The sequence below is a fragment of the Anas acuta genome, chromosome 7, assembly GCF_963932015.1.
Source record: "Anas acuta chromosome 7, bAnaAcu1.1, whole genome shotgun sequence".
Lineage (NCBI taxonomy): Eukaryota > Metazoa > Chordata > Aves > Anseriformes > Anatidae > Anas > Anas acuta.
The window spans coordinates 17,532,449-17,555,640 of record NC_088985.1 but is presented as its reverse complement, the minus strand read 5'-3'; the positions used below and the strand labels follow the sequence as shown (position 1 = coordinate 17,555,640).

Genomic DNA, 23,192 nt, shown 5'->3' with positions numbered 1-23,192 from the left:
CAGCATTCAGTTCTGTTCAGCCTCCTGAGCTCAGACCACTAACAGCTGTCTCCAGTCACGGATGGGGGGACTGGGAAGCTGCTCAGGGTGCTTTGAAAGGTGCTGGCAAGCATGAAATATACCTCATGGAAGCATTAAAACCAGCCACAATCAGGAGAAAGAGACAGGGTTACAATCTTCAGTTATCACCCCAATCTACCTAAAAGCAAACATTTGGGTTTGGTTCTAGATTGAGGCTGGTCTAAATGGTTCCAGCTGCAGCACACCAAATGATTTGAATGATTTGACTCAGTAATTCCTATCACAGTTAAAACAATTTACATGAGACCTAAGATTTAATTCTTCTGGTTATGCTGATATAAATATGGGAAAATTCATTTTAAAAGTCCCAGTCGGTGTGAGTATGTGGACACTTGGACTGTAAGGCAGGAATAGCGACTGATATTTGGGCTGGATCTTTGATCTTTTTCTCCAGTTTTATTCTATTCCCATAATGACCTGCATCTGCCCTTAGAAACTTAATTTCTAAGGCTCCCTGTCAGCCTCAATTTTCTGATAAATTAAGGCAATTTCAGCCCCAAATTAGCACCTCTTAAGAAGACTTAAAGTTGAACTCATTTTATTCCCAGTTTCAGTTAAGAACTTCTCAACTTGAACTTGCAGTTATACACATGGCATCCGTCTTGCTTTTGTTTCAGGATGTTCGTTTGGGGAAATTTCACAGGCAAAAGACGCCCATCAGAGAATGGAATCAATCAGGAATGCAGCTACAACAGAAAGAATTTCAGCACACCATAAAAGAGAGAGAGAAAAAAGCAAACCCTGCTACAAGAATAGTCCTGCGAAACGCAACTGTAGCGAGCTTGGGCTGCTTCCCAGTACTCCAGAGGGAATTCTGCTATTTGCTGAGTTTAGTGAATGTAATCTAGTGCTGAAGGAAAACCAGAAGAAAAAAAAAAAAAAAAGAAAGAAACACAGAAGTACTGCTGCTTTCACCATTTTCTCAGTTCTGCTCAGTATGAGAAAGCATACGGAAAACAGAGAAATGATTGTGTTGCTGTGGAAGCGGACAGAAACTTGCAAAGCAGATGTTCTCAGCACAAATGAGAGCGACTGATTAGACATTGAACAAAACTACACAGCCAGGCTTTTTACATTCTGTTTTTTAAAGTCATTCAGCTGGCAGAGAAAAAGCAAGAAAAAGGAGACTCAAAAAACTATTTCGGACACAACATCTGTAGATATAAGTAAGTCCCACTTAGTTATACAGCCAAAAGGAATCGATACTCTCCACTGCACATCACATACAACACCATTTGAGCTACTTCCCTCCGTGAATCTCAGCGTACAACATTAGGCAAGAATTTCTAAATCGCTCAGAAGAGATTCAAACAGTTAACAGGAAACGTAACATAAAACAACTCCAACAGAATCTCCTTCCAAAGACAACAGATACACCACAAGTTATTTATAGGGGAAAAATTAGAAGAGATTGGAAAGGTCTTAAATCTTCTGAGGTTTTAAATACTTACTTCTTGCAGCCAAAATCACGTCAAACGAACATCCAGGAAATTTTTAAAAAGCTTGCATTAAGGAGCTTAACCAGCTGAGAACATGATGTAGCCCTTCCTTTGGGCTGTCCAGCCACAGGCATTTACTCATTCACCAGAAGCACAGAGCACGATACTGTAGTGCAGCCTTTTACGTACCGATGCCAGGAGGGGGGGCGAAAGGAGAGGAAAGCCCTTCCCCAAAGGTTTAAGTTCAGCCCACTCATTAAAATATAGAGTGGAAACAGCTGCCATAGAAAGGAAAAGGATGTCCAGGCAGTTTTTGATTAAGTTTCCTGGGTGTAAAATAGTTTAGTTCTGGAATCTTTATAAGAAAAACATTTTTTCTTCTTAATTTCATTCTTAGTCTGCAATGGGAAAGGACAGGACAGGAAAGGAAAGGAAATCTGTCTTTAACTCAGCTCAGAAATTAATATAACATACTGGATAGTTATCTCTCCATTTTCAAAATCATTGCACTGTATTAGGGGAAATAGATCCCTAAAAGACCCTCCTTCTCCTCCCTACAAGAACTAGTGTGAGTATGCGTGCACTTTCAGAGGCTTAAATCTGCCTGTAATGTAATACTCCATTCATCTAGAATGACTGCCCACCAAGAAGTCCCAAGCAAACAGCAAGTACTAATTCATGAATTGCAACATCTAGAATTGATAGTGTGCCACTTACAGATTAGCACCTCGAAGTTAAAACTAGATAAGGAAGACAAGAAGGGGGTAACAACAATCAAAGACCCAGAACTGTCTCTTGACAAGGAAATGCTGAATAAGTGAGGATTCTTCAGTCTGAGAAAGTGTTGACAGAGGGGAAATGAGAGAGCTCTATGAAATCTTGAAATGCATCAAATCTGCTACTCTGGGAATGGTGGTTCATTCCTTCTGGTAACACAAGAACTAAGTGGCACTGAAAGAAACCCACAGGCAGAAGTTTTAGAACAAAGGACCATACCTTTTCATGGAGTACATAACTGGACTGCAAACCTCATTGCCACAGGAGGTCGTGGAGCTCTCTGCTCTGTAAGCAAGCTCAAAAATGAAATATATATATATTAAAAAAAAAAAAAAAAGGTATGATCCCAAGCTAAAACACTTAGCTTGGAAAGTTTTTGGCCCCAAGTTACTAAAAGGTGCAGATACCTCAGGTGAAGTAGCAGTTTGCATTTGCCTTCTACATTAACTCTTTCCCTAAACCTGTGACACTGGTCAGTGCCAAGACAGCAGACTGAATTAGGAGGATCTTTGAGCCACACCTGTGGTTGTATATTCTCATTTACCTAATTTTCACTACAGTGAATTTCCCTTAATGGAAAATTGTCAGTAGTATTAGGTCTACTTCACAAACAGGGCATTAACTATGTACATTAAGATTCCAAGTATCAAACTACTTAGAAATTCTGACCACTAACCAAATTGAGAAAGTTGGATACTGCCCTTAAAAGTTGGCCTGAGGTGACTTTGTGCTTCCTCAAAGGCAGCACCCAAAGTGTCCTGATTTTCACATTGCTGCCTATGTCTCTTCCCTGCTATATCATTCACTCCAGTATAACCACTTCATGTGCAAAATTTCTCACCAATAGTTTTTCCCTAACAGATTTCAGAAGTCGTTTTTCCTATTTTCTGTTCTCTGTCCCTTTGCCTACAGTTACACTAGCTAACGCGTTCTGGTAGTGAAATCTGATATTTAACATCTAAGCTAATTTAAATACATATGTGACTTTTATATACTGTCAGTTGGCAGTTTTCAATGTAAGGCAAGCAGACAATCACTGGGTAATGACTGTTCTTATAGCAAAGAGCTGGACAATGAAGGTTCCTTTTTTTCTTTTTCCTTTTTCCTTTTTTTTTTTTTTTTTAATGAGAGACATACTTTAAAAATAGACTTGTAGTAGCCAAGCATTCACTGTGTGGCAAAAGGTGAAACTGCCCACTGGCTCTTGCTGGTTCGACAGCTGGTGTTAATTAATATTCAGAAACAAGATACTTCTACGCAAAATAAACCAATTGACTCAAGATCCTTTTCAGACTTGGTCTGAGAAAAGCAGCCACAAACTCTGCTTCCCTTCTCCACTTAATTTGAAACTGGGACTTAAGAGCTGTTTGTCTGTCTTTGTGTGTTTAATGTTTCCTGTAGGCCTGCAAAAGCACGCAAAATATTTTAGTTCAAGGCCTCTATATGGTTGTAATAGGAAATAGATGTCTCCCTTAAAGAGCTGGGTTAGTATAGAAACAGAGATTGTCTGAATGACAGTGAAGTCTTTAGTGTTTATTTCAAAGGGAAGGAAAGGACGGATAAATATTTACTGCCTTCCGTACACACCGTAGAGTTCAAATGCTGCCTATTTTTGGTTACTTCTCGTGTAAGCAATCTCCAGGCTAAGGTCTGGTACTGTTGTTCTCTTTGTCAGATTTTTTTTCATATCAAAAGAAAGCTCTGCTACCACCTTTGCCAGACAGTTCCTCTAGGCTGCAAAACACCTCTAGAAACGAAAGGTGGTTTCTAAATCCTGGGCTGGTCAAGCCTTCCTGCTCATGCAAGAAGCATGGTCACCAGAAACAAATCAGATCACCAGAATCAAATCACAGACCTCAGAAAGTTGCAAATTATCAAATCACAGACCTTTTGGTCTACCTCAGAAAGTGAGTGCTTCCTGTGCAAGGCTTCACACCGATATTGAAAGAGCCTTCTGAGATATGTTTCAGTGCTAAGCTTGAGAAACGGTGAAGACAGCCATGTCATCAAGACTCTGTTTCCTAGTTCCATACTCTCTATACTCTCTCACTTAACCCGTTCTGAAGAGCAAGTAACATCCCCTCCATAGCAAGTGCACGGGAAGCTAAAGCAAGAACTGATGTTCTCCTTCCTCCTGCACAGGAGGAACACCCGAACAATCTTCAGGTCCTGGTCTTTGACCCATTCATGGAAGCAAACTGTGGTCCTGAGTTGTCTTCACTACTGTGTCCTGACAAGTCCATCCTTTCTCTTTCACTTTACCATGCACTTACTGCTAGAGAACCAACAGAATTAAAAGTCGCTTTGAGAAAATTTGCCTTTCCTAAATATGGTCCTACCTTCCCTTCTTCAAGGCTTGACTAAAAATGCTATTTCCATCCATTCCCCCTTTCTTTCCCTCTTTTAAATAAGAGTCACATGGTAAATCAAGAGAAGATCAGAGGAAATGTCATTACCTTCATGTAGTTGCAACTACACCTCCTGGCAGAAGACATTCAGGGAAGTAGTGATGGAGTAACCCATGTAACTACAGGGCAGGGGAATCTAGTTTATCCCAACAGCCAAGGTGCCGCCAGATACTTGGTCAGTAGGTGAATGAGAGCTCAGGACACTGATGGGACACGTTCTTGGATGCTCACATCCATGAACTTTCCTCCTTACACAGCAACTGCACCAAAATCTACTAAAATAAGCAGACTTATGACAATTCAAGAGCTGAATAGGAAGTCCCTTAGGTGTTACAGAGGGAGACAGTGGTTCAGTGAATTATGTTCTCCTCTGAACAAGTGCCTTAGCACAAAGCCTTCAAACACATGGACTTGTACAGATAGGAGAGTCACTAGAGGGTCTGAGGGTCCACCCATACAGACTTCTGTATGCCCAGCTGGCAAGAATTATACATGCATTATGGTCTAAAGCAGCTTAATATAATTTATTGCAGCAACTGTAACCTGGTAAGATTTTCTGTACAGTTCCTCAGAGTTTTTGTATTGTCTCTTTTTTTTTTTTTAAGTAATACAATAGCTTAGGTGTATCCATAAGTTTCTACCAAGTTCTCCTTACCCCTCTTCCATTGGATGGAGCAAAGAAATGAAAAGGAAAGGAAAGCAAAGGTATTCAGGTGAAGGAAGGGGAAATTATAGATTGTTTTTCAAGGAAAAAATTGATCTACAAGTTGAAAAGTGAAAAATATTTTTTCCCGGTTTTGAAAGCATAGCACAGCTAATCCTGCCATTAAAATGTAAGGTCTTCTTTTGCCACATTGTTTTACAGTTTTCATTAGCAATCGTTGCTTTCCGGAAACACTCATAACTACTTCAAATTAAATATTGAGAGAGAGAGAGAAGCTGCAATATAAACAGACTGGATGGCTAAATGTATCAAAACAATGACTTTCCAGTTTTTGGTTCTGAAATGGCACGCACTGATTTACTAGTGATGCTATTATCTTTGGAAAATTCCTGGTGATCTTAGCAATACCCAGATTGGCTTTAGACCACCATTTCTATGACATAATGAGGGGGCTCGTAGGATCTTTCCCATATTTTGCCATATTTGAATTTTTCAAGCCATCTCTATAGTCTACCTTGAAAAACAGCTTTGTGCTTTCACAGAGACAAAGACCACTGAAAGGCTGTTGGTGGACAAGTTATATGCCAACTGGTCTCTCATCACAGAAGCTAACAGATAATGAAAGGCCACTGCTCCTTAACTAGCATCTGCAAGCAAATCTGTTCTCCTTAAAAATCAAACATGATCCTGGACTTTAAGTGCAGTACTTTTGGATAAACTCTCAATCACCACTTTCAACCTAACATATCCTAATTCTTTTTCTCAGCAGTGCAATCTTTTCAAAAACATAAACACTTCCTCAACAGAGACTAGCAGGGTGCCCATGCCCAGCATCTTTCTTGACCAAGGAAAATAATTTATATGGAAGTCCAATGGGATATTTTAATATTCATTCTGAGCACAGAGGGCTCAAGTGTCTCAGGTTTCTTCCAAAAAATGCACATGCTGTATAAAACTGGAGATTGACCTAACTCAGAAATCTGGCAAGCTAAGGAAATGCAACCAAGCATCAGAGATGCTGAACAGAACCTCGATGGTCTGAATCTGTTCTTTGGAGCACAAAGCCTCTCCCTTCCAGCTAACTTCCCCACCCACCCTAAAAGCATTCTGCTTTGGGAGTGGCTCTTCTCACCAGGGAGGCAAAACTTATTTTTATTGTGGTTCATGGAAAGTTTTGTCTTTCTTTCCTTCTGCAGCCCACCTAGCCTGGAAAAAAATATTAGTCCAAACCAAAATGCAGTATTAGCAACTCTTCCCATCTGTGGATAGTTCTTTTCAACTAGTAAGGAAGCAATCCCACAACTGCATTTCTTGTGGTTCATTATGGGAATGGTGCTGTAGCACAACCACAGGAAGACTTGTACTGGAATGGTTTGAGCAGTCATTGTAGAGCACTTTGAGGTGCTTTCATCCAAAAAAAGATTTATGAAAATAGGGATTAGATCAATTCTAGGGCAATTGTGGTCTTTAAGTGTAGGAAGACTTCCCATAAATTCAAATGGTAATAAGAGACAATTGGGTACATAGGATGAATTTTATTCCAACTTATCTTTTATTATACATTATGAGATATAGAGACTGAGCTGGGGAGTATAAACAGTACAATCCCCAGGCACAATAACCGAGTTTATTACTGATCCAAAGTCTATCAGTAACATGAATCCTATTATTGCTTTCAGTGGGATTTGGATCTGTCTCCCAAAAGCAATGTGGAAAAAAAAAAAGGCAAAAAAAAACAAAAAGCAGACAATGAGAAAAAAAGACAGTTTAATTTTAGCAATGGAGGGAAAATTTTTACTTTTCAGAAAAAAACAGGAGCTGGGAGTTGCCACCATTGGTCAGATCATTGATTTATTTAATCTAAAAGCCTTCAGTACCAGAAGCCTCAAAGTCACATACAAGAAATTGATCAGCACTTCTGGGAAAGCAGCAGCTGGGCACCTCTCCTGCTTAAGACGACACAAAGCAGCTTCCCTGCATCAGTGAGGCACCATTTTGTATTTGATGGATACGTTTTTAGCTGGATCAGTTCCCAATTTACCTCACCAGTGCTAGCCAGGAGTTGGATCAGTTTACACTAGTCATGAAAAGATAGCTCCACAGAACTTAAAGTGAAATTTCTTAGAGTTGGAAATCTTTTACCAAGTAGAAACAAAGAGAACAAGTCAGGTTTGGTTAAGACAAACATTTGGGAACAAGTAGGATTGCCTGTATGTCTGGAGAAATGCACCTGGCACTTCTAAAGAGTTGGAACCAAACACCTGAATCTACTCATAAGTGCTCTGGTCAAGGTCACCTAAAGAACCTCTCACACAGCAAAAAGCAGAGTCTGGAAGCCCTAACCTAGCACCATCCCTCTTTGGATGGTTGGATGTTCTCCAGAGAGCTCAGTTCCCTCGTGATTACAGGGTGCTAAGATCCTCTTTGCGAAGGAGGCACCATTTCAGCACAAATCCAGTGTCCTGTACCTTTCCCCGAGCTGGGTCTGGGTTAGAGGCAGTGCACTACCCACACACCCTCCAGATTTTCACCTTCAGTCTAGACTAGAGAGGCACCTCAGCCACAAAGCTGTGGTCTAGGTCCTTACTCTGCCTGTTTCTCAGGTCTAGTTGAAACCTTACCACTAGCTCTCCTCTCCAATCCTCTTTGTCATTGCAGCTCTGGTGGTCTCCTGCAAGCAGCACAGCTGCTTCTCCTGCCCTCTTGCTGAAGCTTATTTCTAAAGAGCCTCCTCGGAGCAGATGTTTCCCATGTGCTTTACCCTTTATTTTCTCTCCACCCCCCTATTTGTTCCCATGCAAGTAACAATTTATCTCCTTGATCTTTCAGATCCAAACCTGAAATAGCACAAGCTTTATCAATCTACCCAGCTTGGTTCCAGAACAGGAGAAAAACTTTTTTTTTTTTTTGACTTTTCCCTGCGATAATATGTGGGAAAGAAAAAAAAAGGTTTAATGTTGGCACAGCCTTTGGTTCCCATTTCACCTCCACATCACCAGCTTTAGTCTGGCACTTTTTGTTTTCTTTCCAGGAATGAAATTTAATTTCTTAGCAATATTTTGCAGAGCAGAATTACTTATAATCTCAATTATTTTTCACTTTCTTTTCTATGCCTTTCCCTTGTTTTCTAGCTGCCACTAAACTGTGATTTGGAAATAGAAATCTTCAGTTTATGGATATCTCATGTGCCCCATCCCCCTTCTCTGTGTCATTTCCCTCTCCAGCCCTGTCCTTGGCACCAGGGCCTGCAGTGGCCCTATACTTTTACACAAATTACCTTTGCTCTGCTTCATGTTTCCAAAACTGCTTTCAATATCAAGCCAATTCAGGACAGTTTCACAGTCTTATGCTACCTAAATTAAATCTAAAAGAAACACGCTTTAGCAGATGGATACTGTAATCCCAGCTTTAGGATATTACAAATTTAGCTTCTCTTATGTAGAGATAGGTTTTGCTGGGGGAAAGATGGCTCCCCATGCAGTATGATGTTTCTCTATGCAGGACTACTCACCTAGGCCAAATCCTGAAAGTGCTGTCAGCCTACAAAGGAGCACGTAACTGTGCCACGTCGGCTGGTCGGTCAGCCCTGCCACAAACAGCAGATAAGACTATGAATTTCTAGCAGCTTCCAAAGGATCAGATGAAGCTCTCTGAAACATGAAACTAAGTCACCCAGGTTTTGCCCAAACCAGGGGCAGAGAGCTCTAGATGGAGACTTACATGGAGACAGTCTATGAAGTCCTTGTTGACATGGACTTGGTTCTTTAAAGCCCTCACTCCGGTCCCAGCCCCAGGCAGGAGCTACCCAGTAGCTATGCTGTCTGTGCGCCTGTCCTCCCCACCGTGGCCTTTGTTACACTGCTCACAAATGGACTTGAGCTGGCAGAGCCGGCCAGGCAGGACGGATGGTGTGACCGCTCACTTTGCTGGTAACTGTGTCGGAGTACAAGAGCTGGTGACAGGACGTCCCTTTCCTGACAGCTTGCTCCCGAATTCGCTGCCTCTGTGCAAGTAGCTCTCCAGCGTGTGATTTCTCACATTCCATGAGCGCTCTGATAAAAATTGCTGCATTCAGCCAAATGTTTAGTAACTCCTCTGATAGCCATGTATTAAAAATGACCGTGGGAGTGAGAAAAAAGAGTAATGGTCTGAGATCATTAAGTGCAGTCCTGGGGCAAAGAAAAATTTTCCTCTCCAAATGCCACACGCAGATTTACTGTGGGGACATAATGGGTGGGTGTGTAGGCACTGAGAAGCCCCAGGCAAAAACTTTAGTTTCATTTTCAGCCTTGCCCAGAGTCGATGACTCTCGATGACTTCAGCTAAATCACTTCATATTCTGCTTTTTCAAAAACAGGCAAAAGTCTACATTAGTGCTACATATAGCAAGTCTGTAATGCTACATATAGCGAGTCTGTATATTCACAGTGAACTCTCCTCATAGTGGCGATTGTCTTTCACTGTACTTGCACCATGCCTAGATCTTAGATGAAACCTCAAGGTAACATAAAATTTGCAGAAACCTATATCATTTCACAGTACTACCATGAAATTACTTGTATGGACTACTAAGAACTAGCACTAGCTGGTTTTAACAGGCTAAAAGCTTCCCAGCAGTATGGACAAAATTGAATGCATCTGAATGATGGATCTGGCTGTGTCAAAGCTGCTGAGGAGCCCCGCTGCTCCTGATGCTGTCAACAGAGCAAAGAGGAAAAATAGAAACTGATGCTTATGGAAGGTGCCACTCCTTTCTCAACACCAACTAGCCCTCTGTTTTATATAGTCTTTCTGTCAGCAGTGCCCCAGTGGAGTCAGCCTGGTTTTTGGGACCAGAGAGTACCTGTACCCTAGACAGGTTTGCTTAGAGCCAGCCCCAGATAATACTACCATTATTTCTCTCTTCCCATACAGTTCACTAGACTAATCATGCAGTGTTTTCTGTAGCTCCCTTACAGGACAGGCTCCAGACAACAGATACAAGCATCTATACAACCCTTCATTTTTCAATTCCTTGATACTGCTGTAAGAAAAATAATAGTAATAAAAGCTGAGAGGGAACATAGATTGAATGAACCTAGAGAGAATAAATCCAGTACTGGAAGTTCCCAGGCAAACAAAGAAGCTTCCCAGGTGGAGCATAATGAGCGCTTGTTCAGGATAAAGTGCAAAGCTCAGAAGATCAATAGGTATTGAAGGAACACTGTCGTGTTTTGATCAGGGTAAACCAAAGAAATTATATTAATTGCTTTTCAAGACAGAGACTTCCACAGACTTTATTCCATTTTGCTATTATGCAGAGAAAGTTGGTAGAAAGCCACTTAAGAGTGTCCCATCGAGCTTGAATGTTGAAAAAATGATAAAAACAGTGAATTCTCCAATCTATTTAATGTTAAATTTATCTTATAACAACTTCTTCTTTGTTCCTTACTACCTCCTAAACCTATTTTCACTGTTTTGCACCTTTTCATTTTTTATTTCATAGACTTGCAAATCCCCTTCTCCAGTCACCATCTTCTCAGAAATCACTTTTCTTTCAAACTGTTCTCACCCTTCCTCCTACAAGCAGCTGTGCTGTATGTCATCGTCTGGGCATGATTTAGACTGGGAGCTCTACAGTGCAAAGAACAGGTCTTATTTATGTTTGTGAATCCTCGTCTAACTTTATACTGCTGTATAAATGTTTAATAGGTAATAATGCATTTGCTGGAACAAGCTGTGCGCTACTCCTCATTGAGACTGTTTGGATACAATCCTTGCTGACTGTCAGAAGCTTCTGGAATAATAAATAAATAAATAAATGCAGCTGTTTGGTGACACTGCAGTCTCAATGTTAAAGGATGCAATAGTTGAAACGGTCCATGAACATCCATCATAGCACTGGAAATGGCCATATCTCCTCTTTTCAGTTTTGAATTAGCATAGAGCTCAAGAGCTTGGTGCTATGGATGTAGGCTCAGCTTCAGCCACTGAGCTTTATCTCTTTGATGTTATCTATATCCAGGCCTCCACAATGACACAATTTTAAAGAAGTATTTCAAATTTTTGTTTCCTCTTTAATGTTGGCTAAAGACTCTAGAATGGTTCTGTCCATTCTCCACTCCACTCTTGGCGTGATGTTTCTTTGAGTATATCACAACCTGTGTTAGAAATAATTCTGAAAGAGAAAACCCAGTAGCAGATCGGACACATAGTTTTTATTTCACGGACCAAATAGGAGCCAGATGATTCATCACTGACACCACACAAATAATGAATGCTCAAGCAAACAGGGAATGTATGATGTCTTGGCCTCAGGGCCAATGAATAAAATATGGTGATGCTAATGGAGAATATGCAATAGGGCAGCAAGCATCTCAGGTCTTCATGTCATCTAGCCTAAGGTTAACATTCATAGAGACAAACCGCAACATAAATTTCCACAACCTGCACAAATAGATATCTTTGGGGTTTGTTCTGCCCATGTTCTCTCTGTATCAGGTTGCTACTGATGGTGAAGCTAGTGATGACAAGTCTTATCCCTTCATCTCAACAATTTGTGCACTGTTGACATGAAATCCAGGGATATATTAAGAATTGCTACTGTGGCATGCTTGTGGGGGCTCTGAAAGGAGGAGTGAAATGGGGCCCCTGTCCAGCCATCTATCTCTAATAACACATCTTAGGGTTCGGATCTTTTTCCTATGAATTTTTATACAGTTTCACTAATAAGATATTTTATCCTTGAAAGAGATTTGACTAAGTGATGAATTAAGAAGATTTGACAATTGTCAGTGGGCAGTAGGAAAGAAAAGGAGCTGTATCCAAGAGAAGTCAGTTTAAAATGCAGAAGATGACTCTATTATGAAAAAATCCTATTACAGGCATATCTCATGGACTTTATATAGTTTCTTCAGTTTCATAAACCACCACTGTAGCAATTTAAAAGTAGATTTGACCAAGCAGTATTGCAGGGAACACAGATATATCATCATGGATGAGCTAAGAACCCCCTTTTCTCCCATTTTCACAATTGTGCATGACAAGATTTCAGTACTAGTCAAAGTTTATTTACCTGTGACAAGCACAATTTTCAGGGTTTAGATCTTAGTGACAACAACTGTTTAGGAAGAAAGTTGTCTGCTATTTATCAAGTTAGAAATATTGCAGGGGCAAAGAGAGGCGCGGCTCCTAAGTGAAGATGAGCTAGCAGCATAGAATTTGGAAAGATCAGAACTGAAAAACTTCAGAAAATCTGCTCCCATATGACTGGAAGCTCAACTGTTTACAGATTCTCACTCAGTTGCAAGCATTCAGCTCTTGCAAAAAAACTGGCTGCAGTTCTCTGCCTATACTAACTGTTATCAGAAACGCATTCCCTGGAGCTATAATAATTTTCATTAACTTTTCATCTCATCAAATACCAGAGCTTACATGTGAAAGCTGTGTTCTACGAGGCCAAATACTTACAATCAAACTAAAACAGGAAGGGTCTTCAAACAGACCACATTGAAAGTCCACTCTCTTATTCTGCCTAGTCAGAGACCATCAAAAAACACTTTTAAGTACAGTGTAAGCCTCTTGGTACAAGAGGACAAGTGGTACAATGCCTTCATGCTTAACACAAAGTAATTTGAAGTGAAGAAAATAAAACTGAGAGCTGTTAGTTATTTTATTTTGCCTCTAAAGAATATGGTTTCAAGTACCCAAATGTATCGCTAAAATGAATAGTTAACAACTAATTTTACACAGCTTATTTAGAGCTCACAGCTTGTAGGAACTGCAAACCTGTTGCCCCCTCCTCCCCCTCCACCACCTCATTGTTTTTGTCAAGGAATCCATATCTAATTCACAAAAATATATTTCTGTAGAAACTATAAAACTTCTTTCATGACCACTTTGCTTTGTCTCTAGTTCATTTAAAATGTAACAAGCTCTGACTCAGATATAATTAGAATAATTTGCATTAATTCTAGTACTTAACGATTTATGATACCTCATGTATTCACAGAAGAGTCCCATCTTCAAAAGGTTTCAAGGATTAACTGCTATGCCTCAGAGACAAAAAAACCTTTAAGATCGGGGTCAAGCTGGGCATTTAGATTCAAAAATAATAAATAAATCCATTTGGAGACAAAAGCCTATTGTATATTGCTCCTCCAGGAAAACCCATGGGTGGTTGAGAATTACTTGGGAAAACTTTGTGTAAATTAGTTCTGAATCACTCTCAGTTCTTTCTTCCACACTGAAAAGAGGGGTCTATGGAGGGAGAAAAGCATTGGTGAGTTCACACAGGGTCACGGAATATCTGGCTTTCCAAATGCAGCACTAGAAACCATTCATGCTTCTTGGGATGTTGAAAGGCAGACTGAGCATATTCCCTGCCCATGGCTCACTGAGGAACTGGGGCACCCTCTCTACATGTACCCAACTAAAAATGACGTGGGGGAAGTGGTGTGGGGCTAGAAGGTACAGAGGGGAGCACAAACTGCAGCAGTAAAAGCTTATGCATTGTGATGGTTCAAAGGCACCACTTCCTGCTCTCTGCTCAAAAGCAAAAAAAAATAAATATATATATATATATAAATAAATAAATAAATAAATAAATAAATCAGTCCCACTGTTCCTCATCCAACATTGCTTTCTCTGCTACTGGGCAGACACTGCCAAGCTGACAAAGCAGACACATGGAAATCTAGAGTTTGTTACAAACCACGGAATTTTACTCAGGCATTTTGCAACATCCTATAGAATTAAATAGAAACTAATAACCAGACTACAGAGTTATTTACATTAGTTCAGAAAAACTGGAAATATGAAGTTATATTCTGGTCTTTCATAGTAACATTTATAGAAAAAAAAAAAAAAAAAAAAAAAGATTCTTTATTCTTAACTCTGTAATCATATGCTAACAATTATCGCCACAAAAGCTATTTCAATTCTTCCAAGTTATAAAACAAACTAGACAGCAGGAACAGCTTTGAACCTTTGAACATCAGGTTCTTATTTATTTTGCCATCCTATCTTTAGGTCAAAATCTTACACATCTGCTGAAAGCACTTTCTCCACCTGAGGCAATTCTCCTGGTAGAACTGCTTCAGGTACCAAGCTGCTGAGGAGGAGCAGTACAACCTTGATTCAGTCCTTGATTAGAAAACAAGACCTCCTTACAGAGGTCTGTGGAGACTCTCAGATTCAGCAAGTGAAGGACACAGCACTTCCATTATGTCTCGTATTTGCCCAGGAGTGAAAACTGAGTGAGTTAGGGCATAACCCTGGGGAACCATGTTAATCAACACACACTGGCCATGATTTTGAAGTCAGCGTATACATACATGCTATATAGTTTGGTTCTTGTCCTGAAGCCTCTGAAACCAAGTGTCTTCCCATTACCACAAAGCCCAGTCTTTAACATCATTCACGGTAGACAGTACAAGCAGGGTGGTAAATGATGTACAGATTGACTTGATTTCTCAAGCTTAGTTCTAATTCAGTGCAACTCTCTGAGGAAGACATATATCTGGTGTTTAAAATTTGCATTCAAAATCAAGCAAGTATTCTTCTACCAATGGCTTTGCAAGACACTTTACTGAAAGTTTCCATACTGTGTTTGAGATGAATACTGGGGAGTGTAACAATGCATGAAGTACATACCTTTGGCAGAGCTTGCAGAAAGAAAAGCCACAGCTCCACAGGTATGCCCTGGCCTCCTCCTGGAAAAAGAGAAAAGCAGCAAGTGTTTTACAATATAATAATCTAATGCATCTATTGGAAAAATGAACTATAAAATAGTCTCTTAGACTAAAATAGAAGAAACCACCATGGCACTGGGGTCTGTGAGAAATCTATATGATTTTTTCTAGCCTATCTACTTCAACTAGTATTGTTATTTTTTTAAAGCTAAAAGTCACCATTTGACTATGAGTATGCTTTTATGAGGAAAGAGCCTCCATGACTACGTGAAACCCAAAGCAACATCATCTGTGTTTATTATTCTGTAAAGAGAAACAGTGCCAAACTTCCTGCAACACCCACTTTAGCTGCTGAAATCCAGAGAACTGAATGTGCTGCTGTTAGCATTTGGAAACAGAAATATGTTTTGATCTAATATATTAGACACAGGCTTGCTTGGTAACTAGAAGGTACTGGATTCCAGAGCAGGTTGAAGTAATGCAAAATACTCAACTCATACAGGATAACTTCTATTCACCATCTTTGAAAATCTCCAAGTGTTCTACACACCCTAAAAATACCACGAAAGTCAGTAAACAGTTGAATTCTCCCAGGTCATCACATAAATCGCAGCTTAATTGATGCATACTAATGTTTTAACACTACTCTTACTACATTGTACTTAATACAAAGATACTCATGAGACAGGACTAAGACAAAACTTCTCATGAAGAGAGATTTCTGTGTTGCAGTTGGGGCTATTGCTGTTTGGTCAGGTGTCTTCCTACTGGCAGAGGATGCAGCTTGTAGATATGCACAAGTAGGGATACAGTGGGATACAGGGCCAGCTCTCTCCTGTGGACACTATGCTGATGCTTCTCATCTTACAGTCTCTCAGAAAAGTGCCTCCTTCTGTCTCTTGCCTGTCTCTTCCTGAACATCTCCCTAAGAATCAAGTGGGAAAACAGCTGCCCAGAAAGACAAATCTACAAAAGTTGTCTAGAACATTTCAGTGAGATCTAAACCCTGCAGAAGTTCTGCTTTCAGGATTCAAATTTCAGGATTCTATTAAAAATTAATTCTAGGATTTAATTCTAAATCCTAGAATTCTAAATTCTAAAATAATTCTAAATCCTAGAATTCTAAATTCTAAAATTTAATTCTAGGTTCTGGGCTTTTCTGACCTCATTAAGGCTGTACAATGGGAACTCACCTATCCGTTTCCCTGCCCACAACAGGCAATTCTCTACATGTCTTCAACAAGTGACAGCAGATAGGAAATTCATTCTCTGCTGTTACCACCATAGACAAGTAATCAGAAACGCCAAAAAGCAGCAGATTTCAACTGCTGCTCTCCAAGTCCAGTGCGGATGATACGAGCAGGGCCTATACTCCAAGCTGTCCCCCTGCCACAGAGCCTCGGGATGGGGAGAGCTCACAGTTTAGCAACATCATCGTGCTATGACCATGACAAGGGTCCTGTATACTCCCAATGAAAAGCTGTCAGTTAGCAATATATAAGTAGGCACTTTTCAAAACTGAAAACCTCCTCCCTGCTTCTTTCTTTGCTTCTCAAGTGGTAGCCCATAGCTACCTCTGGATGGGGAAAAGACACCAGCTTCTCCCCTGCAGGAAGGGCATTATAGGACTAAAAGTATTCCTTCAGCTGAATATATTATATCCAAACTTCCCTTTCTCGTCATACAAGTTCTATCTCTGTCAGGATAGTTGCAGTCCAGAAATGGAAGGAAGAAAAAGTCTCCCCAGCACGCTTCCAGCCAGGGGGAAGGGCTCCGGCCTACGCCGGCAAGTGATCCCTCACGCCTGCTGCCCTGTGCACTAGCAAGCCCCCGGGGAGCTGCTCCACATGAGACAGCCTGTCTCTTCTGTCCTGCTCTTCCTTCCCAGTTGTAAGGTTGATGCACTCATTGGTATGTCCTTGCCAGTCAGTGAGGAGTTTATCCCTTTCAACAGTGTTGTTTTGGGGAGCAAGTAAAATCCTTCAAGTGTTCCCACCTCTTTCTTCCTCTCAGGAACCAATCCACCTCATCAGTTGCATCAACCCAGAAGCAAGGACTGAGGCACTGCACACACCTCAACCCTCAGGTTCTGAGGCTCATTCTCCTCACAATTCAATGCATCAAGCCCGCCACATTGGACAGTGGAACCCATAACCATGCCATAACACTACTGGGTATACCTGTAAGACATGGTGTGATACCACTGTTACCCTAAAGCCTCTTCCACCAACAGACACATTTTTGCCAGCCCAGCTTGGCTGTCTGTCTTTCCATGGTATTCAGCTTTTCATTTCTCATTTACTACCTCTTAAGAGAAAAGTAATGCTGTTATACCCTACTTGGGTGCTGTGACAATCTAAGATCCCTACAGAAAAGCTCTAATAAAGAAAAAAGGCACACCCGTATATTTTCTTTCTATCCTAAACTTAACTTGGGATCAAATCTCTTATCCAATGCCTTTCCTTTAGGTGTGGGGTCAACTAAGCCTACTCAAATCATAATCTGACTTACTCTTGCTCTAATGCCAGTGCTGTTATGGAAAACATAAAGGTACAACACATTTTTCTTTTCTATTAATTTACCTAGGGAGGAAATGCTGAGCACACACTACCTGTAATGTGTCAAACTTGGATTGTTTACCTGCAAAAATAGCTTTTTGACTCAAATCACACCCTATCCCTGGCCATACTTAGAAAAAAAAATGTTTCTGAAAATAGTAATAAACAAAAGTCAGACCTCATTTCAAGAAAAACTATTGGATGGTTTTGGCTAAAATCTAGAGTCCAAAGATAGACAACATGAAGCAAAATACTTAAGCCCTGATTCCAAGAACGTTATTCAAGGAAATTGACACTTTCCACTTGCCAGAAGACAGCAAAACACGTAAGTATAACTGGAGCACACAACATTATGAATAGCAGTAACAGTTAGTGTTGCCATTAGATAAGCAACTCTGACATGAACCACTCTTATCTAATGTTGATTTGGAATGCCAAAGGACTGTTATTTCCACTCGTTTGCCACAGAGGAGAAATTCTTTGAGAGCCCAATTAAGTTCAATCATGAACACATGCTTCCTACAGATATCCCTGAGGATCAGGCACATATTACAACTACATTCCTAACAGCCAGAAGGGCAGTAACAGCACAACCAAATTCTACTTTCAAACTGCTGGATTACAGCTTGAAGAAACAGTGCCCAGGATGCTGCCTGCTCCCTGCAGAATGGTCTGGTGCGGGCAAAGTATGTATAAATTTCCTCTCTGGCAAGCCCAACAGTCTAACCTGCTTATGTGACAGCCATGCAGCATCCAGACAGCTTGAGAAAGATGAAGTAAAATATCTGAATTACTATCTTTTAAATTAAATAGTATAAATAATGTACAGAACATATGTTCTGACTGGGACACTATTTTAGGGTTCAAGTAAATTTTCTAAGTTACTTACGAGGGTGGAAATGTTTGGATATCAAAGTATTAACAGCAAAAGTGCACATCCTGGATACCAAGAACAAAGACATTATGATACTGGAAGCTGCTGGAGGTACAATGAGATATATTCTGGGCAATCTTTCCTGCATCTCATGCAGAAACCTCATTCATAACTATTCCACGTCATTGCCTCCTCTCAACCCAACCTCGACCATGGGCTTTGAGCTTTTCACACACTCTCTGTTCATCCTCCCAGTCTATACTTTTACTACCCCTGTTAAGCCTTTAAAGCAGAAATTAAATTAAAAATAAAAATTAAAACAAAACAAAACAAAACACACCAGTGCCCTCATGGAATAGAAGCACACGTCAGAAAGCAAAGAGCATGTATATCCATCCTGCTACCCACAAGAGTCTAACACCATTTCAATTCTGCCCTGCAAAAATTAGTCTTGCACATCAAAGGATGGCTGCTGTGCCACTTGTAGCAGTATGAAGGCCATCATTTTCCACACACCTTCTTGTGAAGGAGAAACATGCCCAGCTCTGCACTGTATGTGATGCACCACAGAGTCAGCATTCATGTCTGTAAAACTTGAGTGTGGGGGAGCAGAGATGAAGGAGAGGGAAAACAAAACTGTCACTGCCTCTGCCGCTTTGGAGTGCTTGCCCCTTTTCATCACAAATTAAAATAGCCCCCAGACAAGACACTGAAGGTTCAACTCAGAGCACAGAATGAAATTAAGTCATTTTCTCCAGCTTAGTCACCGACTTTCCATGCCTTTCAAACAAAAAGCCAGGAAGAGCATTGAGCAGCACAGCAGCAGCAGCAACAGCACTGCTGCTGAGAGGTCTTACAACAAATGCCTTTGGAAAAAATGACGTCAGTAATGCAAAGAAGAACAGAAGATCACAAAAGGAAGCCGATGACGAAGGGACATTTCCCATCCCCAGCCTTATGAGTACTGTAATCCTAGCAACCAGAGCTGTTCAAAAGTGTGTGTAGGAGGACAGAGGGAAGAAAGGGTAGCACTGTTTATAGTACATAGAAATAGAGGCTGCAGCAGTAGCCAAATGAAGAGAATAACTTTTATGCATGAACGGAAGAATGGAAGGAAATGGGTAGGTAAGGACAATTGTAGGATTTGTACTGTACAGAAGAGAATCACAAAGGATGCAATTTCTTCCATGGAAAAGATGTTTCACCCATGGAGTTGGATGAAATAACTCATCTGGAATAGTAACCTTTTAATATTTGTTATCTGTGGTTCTGTTACTAGAGAGGTTGCAGTTTTTACTTATAATTAGCACTTTATCAGCTAAAAAGTCAAGGCATTCTGTGCATCAATCCATTTTGTCTTACATCACCTTTACAAGATGCTTATCAACCAAGACTGAAAGGAATGCCTGGTGTGAATCACAAATACTTTAAAGGGTTCTCAAAGTTTGAATACTCAACACTTTCTGAAAATAAACTTCCTGGAATAAGCTTTTAGGTCATTTCGTATCACTAAGCCTTTCTGATATCCTGGCCATTTCCTCTCTTCTATTGCAAACAAAATGGAAGTGCACAGAGGCACCAAACAGTTTGTTTAAAAAATGCTTATTTATAAACCTAAAAGAAAGCAATTGTTTTTTCACCAGTTGTCAAGCACTTCAGATCTCACTAGGAAAATTATATCCCACCCTCAGAACGTCATAGTATATTTTGAAAATCTATTAGGGGGCATCTAATAAATCCCACAGGATTTCAAACAAATGCCTATAAAAATGCATTGCATTCATCTAGAGCCCACACAGGCTTCTCTATTGGCAGATAAAGAAAACTGGTCTGCTCACAGACCTGCTTACATATGACATTAATGACCCAGTCCACAAGTATGAAAATACTTTCCAAACTGAATTGCTTTGCATCAGGGTAGGAAATGCATACAGAACCGATATGTTTATTTATTTATTTATTTTTACTAATGGGCACTTTTACCACAATTACTTCTGTGTGGACTCCTTCTCCATGGCACTAGGTGAGCTGAATGAAGCTGCTGCTTACCACTGATATTTTTCAGTGGTTTTCTGTGCATGAAGAAAAGCAAGTCTGCTGCCAAGCGGCTTAAGTCAGGTACTGGGGGGATCTGGGGCTAATAAAAAAAATTAAGGGTCCACACAAAGAAAAAATGTTGAAAAACACTTATGCTGACAGTATATTAATTACTGTCCTGCAAGTAATTCTATTACACCTCTATAGAGAATCCAAATATTCACACAATTATTTGGTGCAATCAAGATAACATCTTAATGATCTGGAAATGTAAATTGCAGCAAGGCAAAAATACACTAAAACAAAGTGAAAGGGGATCCTCGCGATTTGGCGGACCTCTGACAAACATCCAAAAAAAACAGACACATTTCACCTCTAACATTCTTCATATTATTTCCAACTGATTTTTGACACTGGAATTGGTTTTTAATAGATGCAAAGGAGATAAATGTCTCATTACCAAAAATAAATCCGTCTGTTAAGGATGACAGAGAGAAGCAGAAGCGCTGCACTGCCTATTATGGTATTAAGCAACAGATTTCATTCCCTCTGCTACATGCCCATTAATTAAAAATCTGACAAGCTTTTCCAAAGAATTTCTGAGCTTCTTTGGTCCTCTTTAATTCATCCATAATTCTTTGTATATATAAACATGTCAGGCCTGGAAAGAAGTGGGACATGCCCATAATTTACCACAGAATTCTTTTTCTATTCAAACACAAATACTGGTAAAGAAACAATAACAGACAAAAGGGGGAATAATGCAAGAAATTATTGCAATGAAACAAATGTGCCTGCAATTCCCTGTGCAGTCACCAGATGAAGCTGCTTAAAACACCAGCTCCAACATGTTTGTCTGCCTTTTTGACCACAGAGACCTCATATGTCTGTGCCAGAACTAGATGCATCAGCTCCCAGTAAGTTAAATCACTTCGCATTACAACCTCTCACGAATGTGAGACACTACTTTAATAGGAAATGGTAGCTTGCTTTGCATTAACAGTGTGCTGCACAGAGCCACAACGCAGTGAGGCCTTTGTTCTCTTTGCAATGTGTTGCCTTTGTAAAATTCCTTCCCCCATGGTCAGGCTGAGTAGCCATTTTGTTCTTACAATTAGTATAACATGGACAGAGCTGTCAAACACACACACACACACACACACACTTACTTGCACTCTCATAGCTAACCATACTCACAGATTTTTGCCTTTACTTCTTGTTCTTCTTCAATGAGAAAAAATCATCACAGAGCAAAATCACACATCTGTGCAATCAGAACTGCCCCAGTTCAACCTGTTGTTATACTTTAAGTCAAAAAAAAAATATTTCTGTGGGCTATTGCTGCTTATAAGGTTCAAAGGTAGATGCAAATGTAAAAACTGAAGCACAGAGGGGCTTCCACCCTGTCACACGGGAAAATGCTATCCTATGTTTTACCCAGCTATTCTTCTCTCCTCTAAAGCCAATCCAAATGAAACAATTCTTCACTGGCATGCAGGAGGGCTAGATAGCCTAATAGCTCTCTTCTACCTCTAAGCAATTCATGCCTTGCATGGCTTGTTTTTATTGACTTATCTTACTGGCTGTTTGTGGGCAGAAGCACGTGCCTCATGCAAATGCCAAAACCTCTCTTGCTTTGTGATGCTACTGTAGAAGTGCAAGTAATCAGAATTAAAATAACAACAAAAAACATTTTTTTCTTTCTGTAGGACTCTATTGCTTTGCATAATTTTTACATATGCAGACATAAGCTTCAACAATACCACACCAGAAATAGTATATTAACCAATCTAATCCTTCCAGTTCAGGGCCACAAGCTTTAGATATCCTGATTCACCAAAGCTGATACCTGAGCTGCTCTTCAAAGACCTGAACTTTAGCAGAGATTCCCAGTCCCAGTGAATGAAAGCAGAAGTCATGACACCTGAGACAATCAGGAAGACAGAATAAATATGTGTTTTGAACATATCACTCTGCTAAGAGAGAAAAAACATTCTTTGTGCACCTTTTTTAAAGAAAAAAATAAAATGTCAACAGAGACTGGCAGTGACATTTCAAGTCAGCAGCAGAAAAGGAGGCATTTCCTCAGAGTACATTTACAGCTGTGGCTTGGGGTAGCACTTTGGTAGACTTAATGGGAGCAGGACTTTAATCCCTGTCCTAGGGAGCACCCACAGTTTTGTACAGCTAAAATCATTTTGCTTACTACATTAAGAGTTAAGAGAGATGATGATAAGTACACAATGGGCAAAAGCCTCCTGGGCTTTCCATGTGAGAGGTTGATTTTTTGGAAAATTATGAGTTACTGAGGGAAATAGATTTGAATAGATCTTGAATTAGATGAAAAACAAATAAAAAGCCTCTCTGAAAGCACAGTAGGTTGTGTCTAGTTCATGCACTCTCACAGCAGACTTTGCCATTAAAAGTTATTTAGAAACTCTGTTAATGATAAAAAGACTCCAATGCAAGTCAAAAAAGATTATCTAATATAAAATCCTGCTGCTGCCAGATTAAAAAAAAAAAAAGCAGAGTTAAGCCAAGTTACAGTAAACACAGTTAAGACAAGGAAGAAATTTGTTAAGAGGCTAATATTTCTTCTTAGATTTGTTGAAAGTACAAGTCAAGTCCTCAGCAAATATGAAAGGGGTCGGCTATGTGTGTTCTAACACAATAGGAATGCTAT

General features: G+C 40.1%; 1 protein-coding gene across 10 annotated transcripts in view; it reads right to left on the bottom strand.

The window, feature by feature from the left end:
* The window catches only part of SORBS1 (sorbin and SH3 domain containing 1), a 236,321-nt gene that overhangs the window by 108,011 nt on the left and 105,118 nt on the right, over positions 1 to 23,192 (bottom strand). For 8 of the 10 annotated variants that reach the window (XM_068689544.1, XM_068689539.1, XM_068689541.1 and 5 more), the window contains one exon: positions 15,003 to 15,061. The gene's annotated coding sequence lies outside the window, so the exon portion shown is untranslated. Of the gene's footprint in view, positions 1 to 1,532; positions 1,736 to 15,002; positions 15,062 to 21,706; positions 22,031 to 23,192 lie in introns of those variants that run through there. The other 2 variants (XM_068689540.1, XM_068689536.1) reach the window with 2 other exon arrangements.